This window comes from Haemaphysalis longicornis, unplaced genomic scaffold (assembly GCF_048455015.1).
Source record: "Haemaphysalis longicornis isolate Haplotype H1 unplaced genomic scaffold, Haemaphysalis longicornis Haplotype H1 scaffold_9, whole genome shotgun sequence".
NCBI lineage: Eukaryota > Metazoa > Arthropoda > Arachnida > Ixodida > Ixodidae > Haemaphysalis > Haemaphysalis longicornis.
This window is the reverse complement of record NW_027526460.1, coordinates 55,795,709-55,806,790: the sequence shown is the minus strand read 5'-3', so window position 1 is coordinate 55,806,790 and position 11,082 is coordinate 55,795,709. Positions and strand designations below refer to the sequence as shown.

Here is an 11,082-nt window from a genome sequence, read left to right as displayed (position 1 = left end):
ACTATTTTATTACTAAGCTGCTCTCATGTTAATTTTGCTGCAGCCATTAACAGTACCGCCGTCACGATGCTCTGACTGTGTCCCAGACTGCGACTACACTGCCACGACGACTGCGCCCTTTCCGTACGAATCTAATCAATGCAGCTACGAGCAGACACGACGCTATACCAAATTCGGCAAGGATAACCCATAACCGGAAAAACTCTTCGTGGAACGAGATGTAAAAGGCGTACACAGGAACGAATCCTCCCCACTTACGAAACGGCCTGAGTTAGCGGCGGTTGCTTGTGATAGAGGGAGCGAAAGTTAAATGTGACACGCCCCAGTGTAATGTGTAGTCTGCAGTTATGTGCAGAAAACTAGCCGAAATGAGGTGTTATTTAGTGGAAACAATAAGATGTAAAACAAAACAAAATATTGCAGCAAAGTAAAATTGTGAAATGGCGGAACCGTGACTTTAAATAGGGCCAAAACTCCTAAATTTGGTGGTGCTCCTGTGGCCTAATGGATAAGGCGTTGGTCTCCGGAACCAAAGATTGTGGGTTCAAGTCCCACCAGGGGCGGAGCAGGGTCATGTTTTTTTCTACTGTAAATCATTAGTGCCCAGTTATGAAGTCTTGCGATTCAATTGTACACATAGGCATGCTAAGACTATTACGAACCACATGATCACCCGGATCACATCGCCCACCACTGAAAGCGAGTGACGGTTAATAACCTGTAGAGGCTCAGCAGGCCAGCGAAAGCGACAGCACTTCCGCCCCGACCCCTTTGGTCAACAAAGCGTGAGGTCACAGCGTCACACGACCAGAGCTTGTTCGCACCGTTTCCGCGTAAGGGCCTAAGTATTCCAGCCATGCCTCCCGAACAACGCACTACGTCCCTGCTGCGGGCCCGAGAACGTAACGCAGAAGCAAAGGAGTATCGCGGGGCCGTTGAACTCGGGGTGACAATACAAAGGACGAGGTCGTGTTTCGAATACGATGCGTGACAGGAATACCAAGCGCTAGAGGGCGTCAGTGCTGATGGCTGAAGATAATTCCGGGCGCTGGAAAATGATGGTTACACTACGATTAGATGATTTGCATAAAAATTAAAGATAGGACAACGAGACACAAGATCTGCGGGGACTCGAAACAAACACTATTAAAAATGATGAAAACTACTCCTGCTCAAGTGATTGCAGCGTGAGGTTATCAAAATATAAATATAGTGATTTTGTACAGTTAAACCTGGATGTAACGAAACTCTATGTAACGAATTCATGGATTTAACGAAGTTTTTCAATTCCCCATTTCTTGGCGGACTCTATATAACGGACTCTATATAGCCCATGTGTTGGCGGACTCTATATAACGAAGGAGTTGCGACGTTTAACCTGGATATAACGAATTCGCTACGGCGATAAGCCAAGGTTTCTTGCCCTTTTTCTGAAAAATCGGCTGGTGAAATGCACTAATTTAACGAATTCCGCCCGCACCGCAATCTCTCCTGCGTTTCCACGTGTGAGTGCGGTGTCGGTTAGGTGCTATAGGCCTGCCTGTCGGCGTGTGGTCGCGTGTGTCCCCTGATATGTGTCGTATATGGGTTCGTGGATGATTTCTGCTGCCTGAATACGAAAAGATTTGTCTTTTCAAGACAAGCTCGAAATTTTAAATGCCGTTTCCACCGGCGAGAAAGAAGAACGTCACCACCCGGTACAGTGTCCCAGCTAGCATCCCTTCAACACTTTTGACTGCAGAAAAGAGCACCAAGTGCGCGAAAAGGCGCCCTTTCCGCATAAGTTTGGTTCTTGAAACGCGTTAAGGCGCCGAAAAGTATCAAAAAGCAAAAGTGATAGTTAATTTTTGTGAATTCGGGGGCCGTGCGTGGTAGCAGCAAGCGCAAATAGCGCAGTTTTTCAGCGTGAAATATATCCTTGAACAAGGGTGAGTTCAGCATTACCGATGCCTAGCATATTGGTTTCGTTTCTGCTACATTCCCGCGAGTTTAAACTCTAAACCTGCATGTAACGAAAACCTAGATGTAACAAAAAACTGCGAATTTTTGTCAACTTCGTCATATCCAGGTTTAACTGTATTACAAATTGCGCCTCGATACGCAATTTGACGAAACTCTATTTACCAGTGCATTGATCTGGGCGCCGGCTCAAAGAGGGCAAGTAACAAAACCCGATTGCCTCTAATTCGCGATTTAGCAGTGTTCTGAAATATTTAGCTTAATGAAACTTCGAAGGACTGCAGATTTATCCCAGCAGACAACCAAGGGGTCTGTCTGCAACCCGTGGCCGGAAACGCTGCCCGTGGCCGCAATCGAACCTTCGTCCCTCGCGCTATGAAGCCGGCGTGTATCCGATTTCTCCATTTCGACATGGTCGATGGGGGTTTGGAAAACTCAGGCAACAACCAAAGAATCCGTCACGAGACAGCTTCGCGTTCAACCATCGTCGTCGTTAGACGGAGGGGGGCATGATATTTCATTTTTTTTTCGCACGAACTGTTTATATACGTGACATGTCTTGATAATAAATCAGTTGTAGTGCGCTCTCGTTTTGTATCGGCGTCTGTTCTCGTCCACGTTCGTTTTTCAAAGTTTAAAGGAGCCATGAGGACAAAATACACGTTTGTTTTATTCGAAATATTTTGTGTTTTATAGTGCCCGCAGCGCTTGCCCGGAAGCAAACGATGCCGTATTTACTGATAAATTAATCAATGTAGGTTAAAATTTTGATTCCTCGCCAAATCGTGCGTTTTGGGGACGTCAGCAATGAAGTCATAAGCGCCCTTATATAAACGAGTTTGCACTGCGTGATTCGGCTGCAGCGCGGCTTGCCGTCAGTCTTCCCAGACGGCGCTACCATACTCATCATGCACGGACCGTTGTCTGCTGTTACTCTGTTTTTTTTTTTTACCGTATTTGCACCTGGCTTGTTTTTGTTACTGCACAAAGTAATGGTTTTGTGAAACATGGAATATTCTCGAGAAACAGGGTCACGCAAGACAACGTCGCTTACGCCAATCGGCCAGTGCGTGTAAGACAACTCGAAAGCGTCGGGCTGCTGTGCAGCTAAAACAAGCATAGTGCGCGCAGTACCAACAACAGTACGCATCGGTACTTATTTGTTTACGTGTGCTTTCGTAACTTCCACTGTTTATCCCCCCATTCTTACTGCTATAAAAAGAATGCGCCCTAAATTTAAGCGCAAATAGCTCGTACCGCAAGCTTATAAGCTCTGCCTAATTTTCGTTTGCTTTCGCCGGCCTCCGCCAATCGCAGAGGTGGCTGGTGATGACATCATAGGTCCTGTTGCGGGAAATAAGCTAGTGGGTCGCATGGCCATTCCATTTTTTCCCTAATTATATAGCTTAACTGAGCGAAGCTTACGTTACAAGTGGTGTCAGTATGATTCTAAAGAGGCAATCTTTCGAATGAACCAAGCTTGTGTTATCTCTTCATGGCTCGTTTAAGCGCTTTCCCCCTCAGGCCCATTTCCAAGCACCTCAGTGGCGCCATTACCCTAAATGAGAAGAACAAGAAAGCTCTAGTCATCTAAAATTCTCATGGAAATCTGAATGGTGCCGCTCGCGCAACTTACAGGTTGTTATTACAGCCCTACGTTGTCGGGTGCCCCAGCTAAATATGTACTTACACAGGTCTCGTCTGGAGCCAACAGCTCTGTGCAGCTATTGTAGCGAAGACGAGTCTGTCTTGAAATCTCGACGTTTTTCACGTCTCAGACGTCCGTTCCTGGAGGTGCCGCTTTGCAGTCTATAGGGATATCCCTATCCGTGCCTGTCATTCGGGGCTTCCGAAACGGGGTTGTGCCGCCGGGATGTATGCTCTGCCCTCCCGCGTTTCATTGAAAATTTCAATAGATTCAATTTATGATTGCGATCGGTTACTCTCGCCTTGATGTTTAGTTGTTTTTTCTCTGTCATTTATGGAACCAAACTCTTTCCAACCGGCCTAAATTATCTTTCCTAAGCGCCTCGTAATTAAATAAGAATTCTATTTATTTTCACTGTCTTCTATTGATTGGCCGATCCCCTGATTCGGTATGTGCCATGCCTAAAGGCGCAACAACAACAACACCGGGGAGAGCGTGGCCGCCGCCGAGGAGTTACCCACAGCCGCGCTATAGGGGAAATATTACCGAGTAAGCGATGAATTATTTGGTCCTATAAAACGAACGGGGTAAAACCCAAACCTACGAGAACGAGACTTTCACAGAACGATTCTATGCCAACCAGCATGCTATTTCGGGATGGTCGGTCCTTCAGTGTGGGTGGTCTTCCTTCACAAAAATATTTATACGCTTCTGAATAATCTACTGAGGAATACGCGCTAGGAAGGAGGGGGAAGCACAGGATACAGAGAATGGGCGTGTGGATACGCCCATCACCTCTCCTCGCGTTCTGTTTGTCGCGACGGCGATGTTCCCGAAGGGCACGGCAGAGTGACGGCGTACGCTCGTCAAAGGGTAAATCCAAGAGAGTTTATTCAAGCTGGCGTCGCCTTTTATAGTTGCATCGCAACCCCCTGGTGGTAGACCACTGAAATGCTGGGAACCCCGATACTGCAATGTTCCTATATCAACACGAATCGAAAAATAAATTATAATGTGGACTTTCTGCTGCTTCTCCTAGGTTTGGGCAGAAAGCGGCACAACGGTAAGCGTTAACGCGTTCTTTTTGCACGACTAGACTAGGTTTTTCAGGTAGTCAGGCCGCCATAAACGAGGTTGCGGTGTGCACTTGGCCCATGAGTATACGAGATTTCGGCGCACATTAGAAATCAGCAAGCGGTCTTAATTAGTTGGCAGACTTATACTATCATATGGTGCAACTTGTTACCAAGGTGATACTTGCGGTTGAAAAAAATAAAGCCACAAAATTTTGTGCTACGAAAGAAACTTGGGCAGGGATATACTTGGAAGGGTAGGATCGAAGGATGTTTGTATAAATCTTTATCAGCAAAGGGTGACCGGTGGGCCAAGCTAGAAGTGAATAGATTTCTCCGATGCTATAAATGCTTTTAATCGCACTATAAATGAGCTGATACTGCGCATTCAAAATGGGAACCGCACTGCCAGCGTTCTGAATTTTCGAAAAAAAAAAATCATAGATTTGTACTTTCCGTAAAATATGAATAAATGTGGACACGTACTCTACTGTCTGGTGGGGGACTTCTAGCGTATTAATATTATTTATAACCTGGTATTTAAATAGAGCGCTAAACCACCGTCGATTACTCGACTCCTAATAAAGATAAACCTGTACGTAACGACGTTGACAAAAGTTCGCAATTTGCCGTTACACCCAGGTTTTCGTTACATACAGGTTTCGAGTTAGGGCTCACGGGAATGAAGCAGAAACGAAGCCAATATGCCAGACATCAGTGAAGGCGAACTCGGCCTTCGTGAATTTATTTCACAGTGAAAAACTGCGTGAGTTGCGCCTCCTGATTCCGCATCAGCTCAGGCACCGCACGGCGCACCAAAGGCAGCAAGGTCACTAACCCCCGTATTAACAAGCGTAACTTAATAGTCACCGTGAGAGTTCGGGCGCGTTGTCCATTCAATTAATGCTTACAGCGCGAACAATTAGTCAGCGCTTGTCCGTGTAGCCACTCTCTACGTCCATCGTTTAATTGTTCGTGCTGTAAGCATTAATTTAATAATCACTTTTGTAGCGTAAGCTACACTGGCCGAGGTTGTGCAGTTTCGCGTGTGCAGTGAAGGTCTGTTCTGCGCAAGCGCGAGGGACATTGGATTGGATTGGCTTGGATTGGATTAGATTTGGATTGGATTGGATTAAAGTGGATTGTGTTGGATTGTGTTGCGTCATAGCCGCGGCAGACGCACTGGCGCCGGCGCGTGCCCAGGTGTGCGCCTGAATTGCGCAGTAGCCAAGTCTGACGCTGCACCGGAGCCGCTTGATAGCCGTTTCGCGTGGCTCGTGAAGAGCCGTGCTGAGCATGCACGAGGAACAGTTACTGGACAGGACTGGAATGGACTGGATTGCTGAACTTTAGCTCATGCTACGTATATCCTGGCATAGCAGAGCTAAGCCACTACTAATTTTTGCCTTTTCGCTGTTTTCGGCGCCTTAACGCGTTTCAAGAACCAAACGTATGCTCAAATGGTGCCTTTTTGCGAACTTGCTACTCTTCACCGCACTCAAAATTGTTGAGAGGATGCTAGCTGGTATACTGTACCGGGCTGCGGCATTCTTCGTTCTCACCTGCGGATACGGCCTTCAAAATTGTGGGGTTGTCTTGGAAAGACAGAGCCTTTTGTTTTCTTGCAGCAGAAATCATCCGCAACGAACCGGTGCCACAGATAGCAGTGGAGACGCGCGACTACATGTGCACGCGTACTGGACGGCCTATAGCACCTCAAAACTCAAATCTCGAACCGAAACCGCACTGACACGTGGAAACACACGGTAGTTTTCGGTGCGGGCGAAAAGAAATGTGAAGTGCAGTTACTCTTGCTACCTGGTGCAGTGTCACTCAACACAAGCAAAATCAGAAGTGGATGTTACGTTACCCACGGGGTGGCGCTATCCACCCCGTTCATCATCCTCATCATGACGAATTTCGTTTTAAGGCGACTCCAGACTATCTCGTTGTTGCTGGTTCCTTACAGTAGTGCCGATATTCGCTAAATTAGTCATTTGTCAGGCCGAATTTTCAGCACAAGTGCAGAACACCATGACTGGTCAGCTTGCCGACTTCGTTACATCAAGGTTACCCACCGTAACGTTTCGTGACAAAGAGGTCGAAAACACATGTGCTTCAATGTGGGTGGCAATGGGAATTGAAAAAAGACTTTGTTAAATCCAGGAATTCGTTACACAGAGGTTCATTAAATCCAGGTTTCACTGTAGTGTGTGCTGGTATTCCTTACTCGTTACATTAAAGGGACCATGAAGACAGAATACAACATCGTTGAGTTTGAAAAAGCTAATTATTGTTAGCTCATTGAGCCCCCATTCGGGCCACGAAAGACGTTTTTTTCACCGAGCAAACGGAAGAATTTTTAAACGAACAAGAAAATTTCTTGCCACATTGACGTAATAAGGGCATGTCATGGGCTAGCAGAAAGTACTTTTTTGTCCGTGTCTTACCTACGCGTTAGCATTCAAGTGGTACCATCAAACGGAACCAGAGGCTTCACTACAATCTCCCAGTCATTTTTCGGCAGTGACTTTGGTCGGTGGTCGCCAATCACACAAAGAAGCTTCTGTGACGTCGCAGAAAAATCGCCCGGAAGTAGCTAGGGAGTCGCCCCTGTTTAATCTGTTAAGTGCAGAGTACTTCAGGGGCTCGCCTTGTCGTCGTAGCTCGCTCGCTGGACCCAAGTAGAGCCACACGGTGTTCCGTCGTAGCGGCTATCGTCGCGGCGTAACCCGGAGGCTTCGAAAGCCAATTGGTTTATATAGTCACAGGCGTTCGAAACTCGTGAACCGCTGGCGCTCGTAATAAATCTCCCCTAGCCCGCATGCAAAAATGCTAGGGTTACCCGCCGCTGTAGCTGAGCGGCTAAGGCTGTTGCGCGGCTGAGCCTAAAGACAACGGCGATGATTTTTTTTTTCATAGAAGCGAAAAATGAGGTGCCCCTGTGTCGACATTTTGTTGCGCAATAAATATGTTCGAAATGAAGATGTCTCCACTACGGCGCGCATCATAGCTCAGTGGTAGATTTTGCGCATCAAACCCACAACAACAGAGATGCGGCCAATCAATTATTATTTGATGCCAATGGGTAATGTACGGCATTGGTTATTTGCTTCTGGTGATTAGTAACGCCAATGAACTACTACTTATCGTGGTAGTTCCGTAGAAAACTAATTTATTGTACTTGAAGGGACACGACCGGCTGGGCAATTTCTTTTTAGCTGAAAATTCACGCTTTTCGTAGCTTATTTAGGCTTTTCTTCGGTGACGAACGATGCTTTATTGTTTTGAAATACGTAATTAAATCTGTAACAAGTGGCTCACAATCTGGTGTAATGAAACGTTTACGGCCAAATCCTTTACGTCAGCGCAACTGCAGCGCGTCACTTCGAAATCGCTTTTGATCAAGGGCTCACTTCTTAGCCTGGGTGCTAGTGTGAAAACATGTGCACTACCGCTCCGTACACGTACTCTCTGCGCGGGTTTAGTTCCTTGAGCCCGACCTAATAAAGTGCGAGAACAAATTCCGCATGCGTTCCCTGCTACCTTTGAAGAAGGTGGGATTGTGAAGGAGTAGTTACAGGCGCTGCTCTTTGCGTTACAAGGCCGGAAAAGGGGTATATCAATGCTGGTAGCTAAAAATTGCTCTGCATGAAGTATAAACAAACAAACAAAAAAACTCCGCTAGTTCCATCCCCTCGCAGCTTCCGCTAATGCAATCCCACTTTGGCCGCTGTTTGCTGGACACTGGCGCTGGATCAGCGCAGACGGCTGTACTCGCGCACCCTTTCATAGATCTATCAACTTTACTTTTAACCAAGTCAATGCATCTTACCAAAATTTAAGCTGAAACAAGGCCTGCCGCCTGAGTTACAGAGGCTGCTTGTTTGGTACAGTGCCTTGATGAGAAAACGTTGATGCGCCAATAAATAAGTACTTTTTTCGTGCAACCACTGCTGTTTTTTGCCGATTCACTGATTGGGTATGCGTCATTAACCGAGGAACAACAACAACATCGGGACACTGCTAATGTGGATGCCCAGCGAAGCTGTTGCACCACGCATGCTGAGAGAGAGAGAGAGAGAGAGAGAGAGAGAGAGAGAGAGAGAGAGAGAGAGAGAGAGAGAGAGAGAGAGAGAGAGAGAGAGAGAGAGAGAGAGAGAGAGAGAGAGAGAGAGAGAGATACTTTTATTGAGTTCTGTGGTTTAACGATGCGTGGTGGCCGCCGGTTGAAGCCTGGCGGCGCCGGTGGCAGCTCTTGTGACAAGGCGTGTTCCCACGTCCAGGTCCGAGCTGCCCAGCGCACGCTCCCACTGCTCATAACTATTTACATACTGGAAGGGATCTTGGGGGCATGCCCACATGGAGTGGACAAGTGTGGCGGGGACGCCACAGAGGAGGCAATTCGGTGAGGGATACTGAGCGGAGTTTGCAGGAGCCGTCATTCGTTTGCAGGAGCCGCCAGAGGGTTCTGGATGAGCGGGGGGCAATGGCGGCGGGTGAGGCGGTAATGCACGACGACGTCGTGATAGTAGGTGATTAGTCGGTCCCTCGCGGATCGGGCACCATGGTAGGGTGTGAGGCTAGCCCCGGGACGGATAGTAAGCCCTCGTGCCTCATTATGGGCCGCCTCGTTCCCTCCCAGACCAGTGTGCGCCGGGGTCCAAATGAGTTCTACTGGAGAGGTCGGGGGATTTTCGAAGAGGATTTTGGATTCCACGAGGGAAATTGACCCCCGGGCGAAATTTTGAATGGCCGTTTTCGAATCTGGGATTATAATTCTTGGAGTAGGCTGGGTCATTAACGCAAGTGCTATTACAGCCTCCTCCCCCGCCGCTGGGGAAGCGGTACGCACGCTGAGAGATGTAACAGTGGGGCTATACGGTCTGTTGATGGCCGCGAGGGCATAGCCATCGTGATGGCGGTATTCTGCCGCATTTCTTAGCCAGTGCTCGCGCTCGCTCCTTCCTGCGAAGGACTTTCATCCAGCCGTCTTCCTCAGGCACAAGTCTTGTAGCCATGGAGATGAATTGGAGCCAGCAGTCTCGAGGAGTGACGAAGGCTTGTCAGCATGCGCCGATGTGTGGTCGTCTTCGGAGCGAGCGGTGAACGAACAGCACGATGCATCCGGAGAGGAACAGGGAAAGGCGAACCCTTCGTGTTAAGGCCATCCTGAAGCACATCAACAAGGCCGAGCCACAACCCGAACTCTACTACACTGACGCCAGCCTCCTAGATGGGACGGGTGTCACCGTTGTCGTAGACGGAAGTCATACCCTCGTCACAGCCACAGAACTTGACCTCAATGCAACCGTCGATGTGGAGACTAGGGCAATCGCGCGTGCTATAGAGCACTCTTGCCGTTCTGTGCCAGACACCGGTACAATGTACATCTACACCGACTCTCAATCTGCATGCCGGCAACTTATCTGCAACCGAATGCACAGAAATACCGCTCACATACTGAACAAGGTACTCGCTTCAAGTCAAAAGTGCTACAAGGTAATCTGGGTACCGGGGCACGAAGGCATGCCAGGAAATGAGAGCGCACACGCACTTGCCCGAGCGTTAAACTACCGGGCGCCTGAGCATGCACTTCCACATTCAAGTGAACGTAGGGCGCAACCAGGACCTCAAGAACCAGTTGACACCAGGGATCTGCTACGGACAGCCCGTCAAAACAGACAAAAGTACCCAACACCACACAAAACACTCACTCGTCGGGAATCCGCTGTACTAAGGCAAATTCAAACAAACACGCTACCTACTGTACACCTAACACACCGATTTCAACGATTACCGGGTACCCCCAAGTGTCCAAACTGCGGGGACTACCCTAGCATCTATCACACTCTCTGGACATGCACACAGAACCCTAACCTTTCCCCCATACCCAATCCTACCCCCACTTCATGGGAAAGAAGGCTGGCCGACTCTAGCGCGGAAGTGCAAAGAACACTCATTGAACGCGCAGAGAAGGCCCTGTCGGCTATCCCGGGAGCTCCGGACTAGGGGATCCTTGCAAAAATAAAGTTTTCTTCTTCTTCTTCTTCCTGCGAGTCCCGTGGTACTTGGTGTGCATGTTTTGTGGGAGGGGACGAACGCGGAGATAGGCATGGGTGTTTCTTGGGACGGGGACCTTCGGGTCGGAGATCATGGAGGACTTTATTGCTCTCGAGTAATGGTATCGGTGTTCACTTTCAGGCCAGGACCAAATACAGACACAATATAGTTGGTTGATTGGGATCGTTGCGGCGTGCCAATCCAGAGTTGTTCAAGACGAAAGTCAGGAACCAGTTTCTCTTGTCGTGTTTCACAATGCCAACGATAAAGTCGCCGACGACAACCACTGGAGTGCCTCGTTCTTGTCTCGGCTATGCAAAGTACTTATACGTGAAGGTA

The 11,082-nt window shown here is 48.3% G+C and overlaps 1 non-coding gene across 1 annotated transcript; it reads left to right on the top strand.

The window, feature by feature from the left end:
* Positions 1–490: 490 nt before the first annotated feature.
* On the top strand, positions 491–563 carry Trnar-ccg (transfer RNA arginine (anticodon CCG)). The gene has a single exon. It is a non-coding gene; the product is annotated as a tRNA-Arg (tRNA).
* The last annotated feature ends 10,519 nt before the right edge of the window (positions 564–11,082 follow it).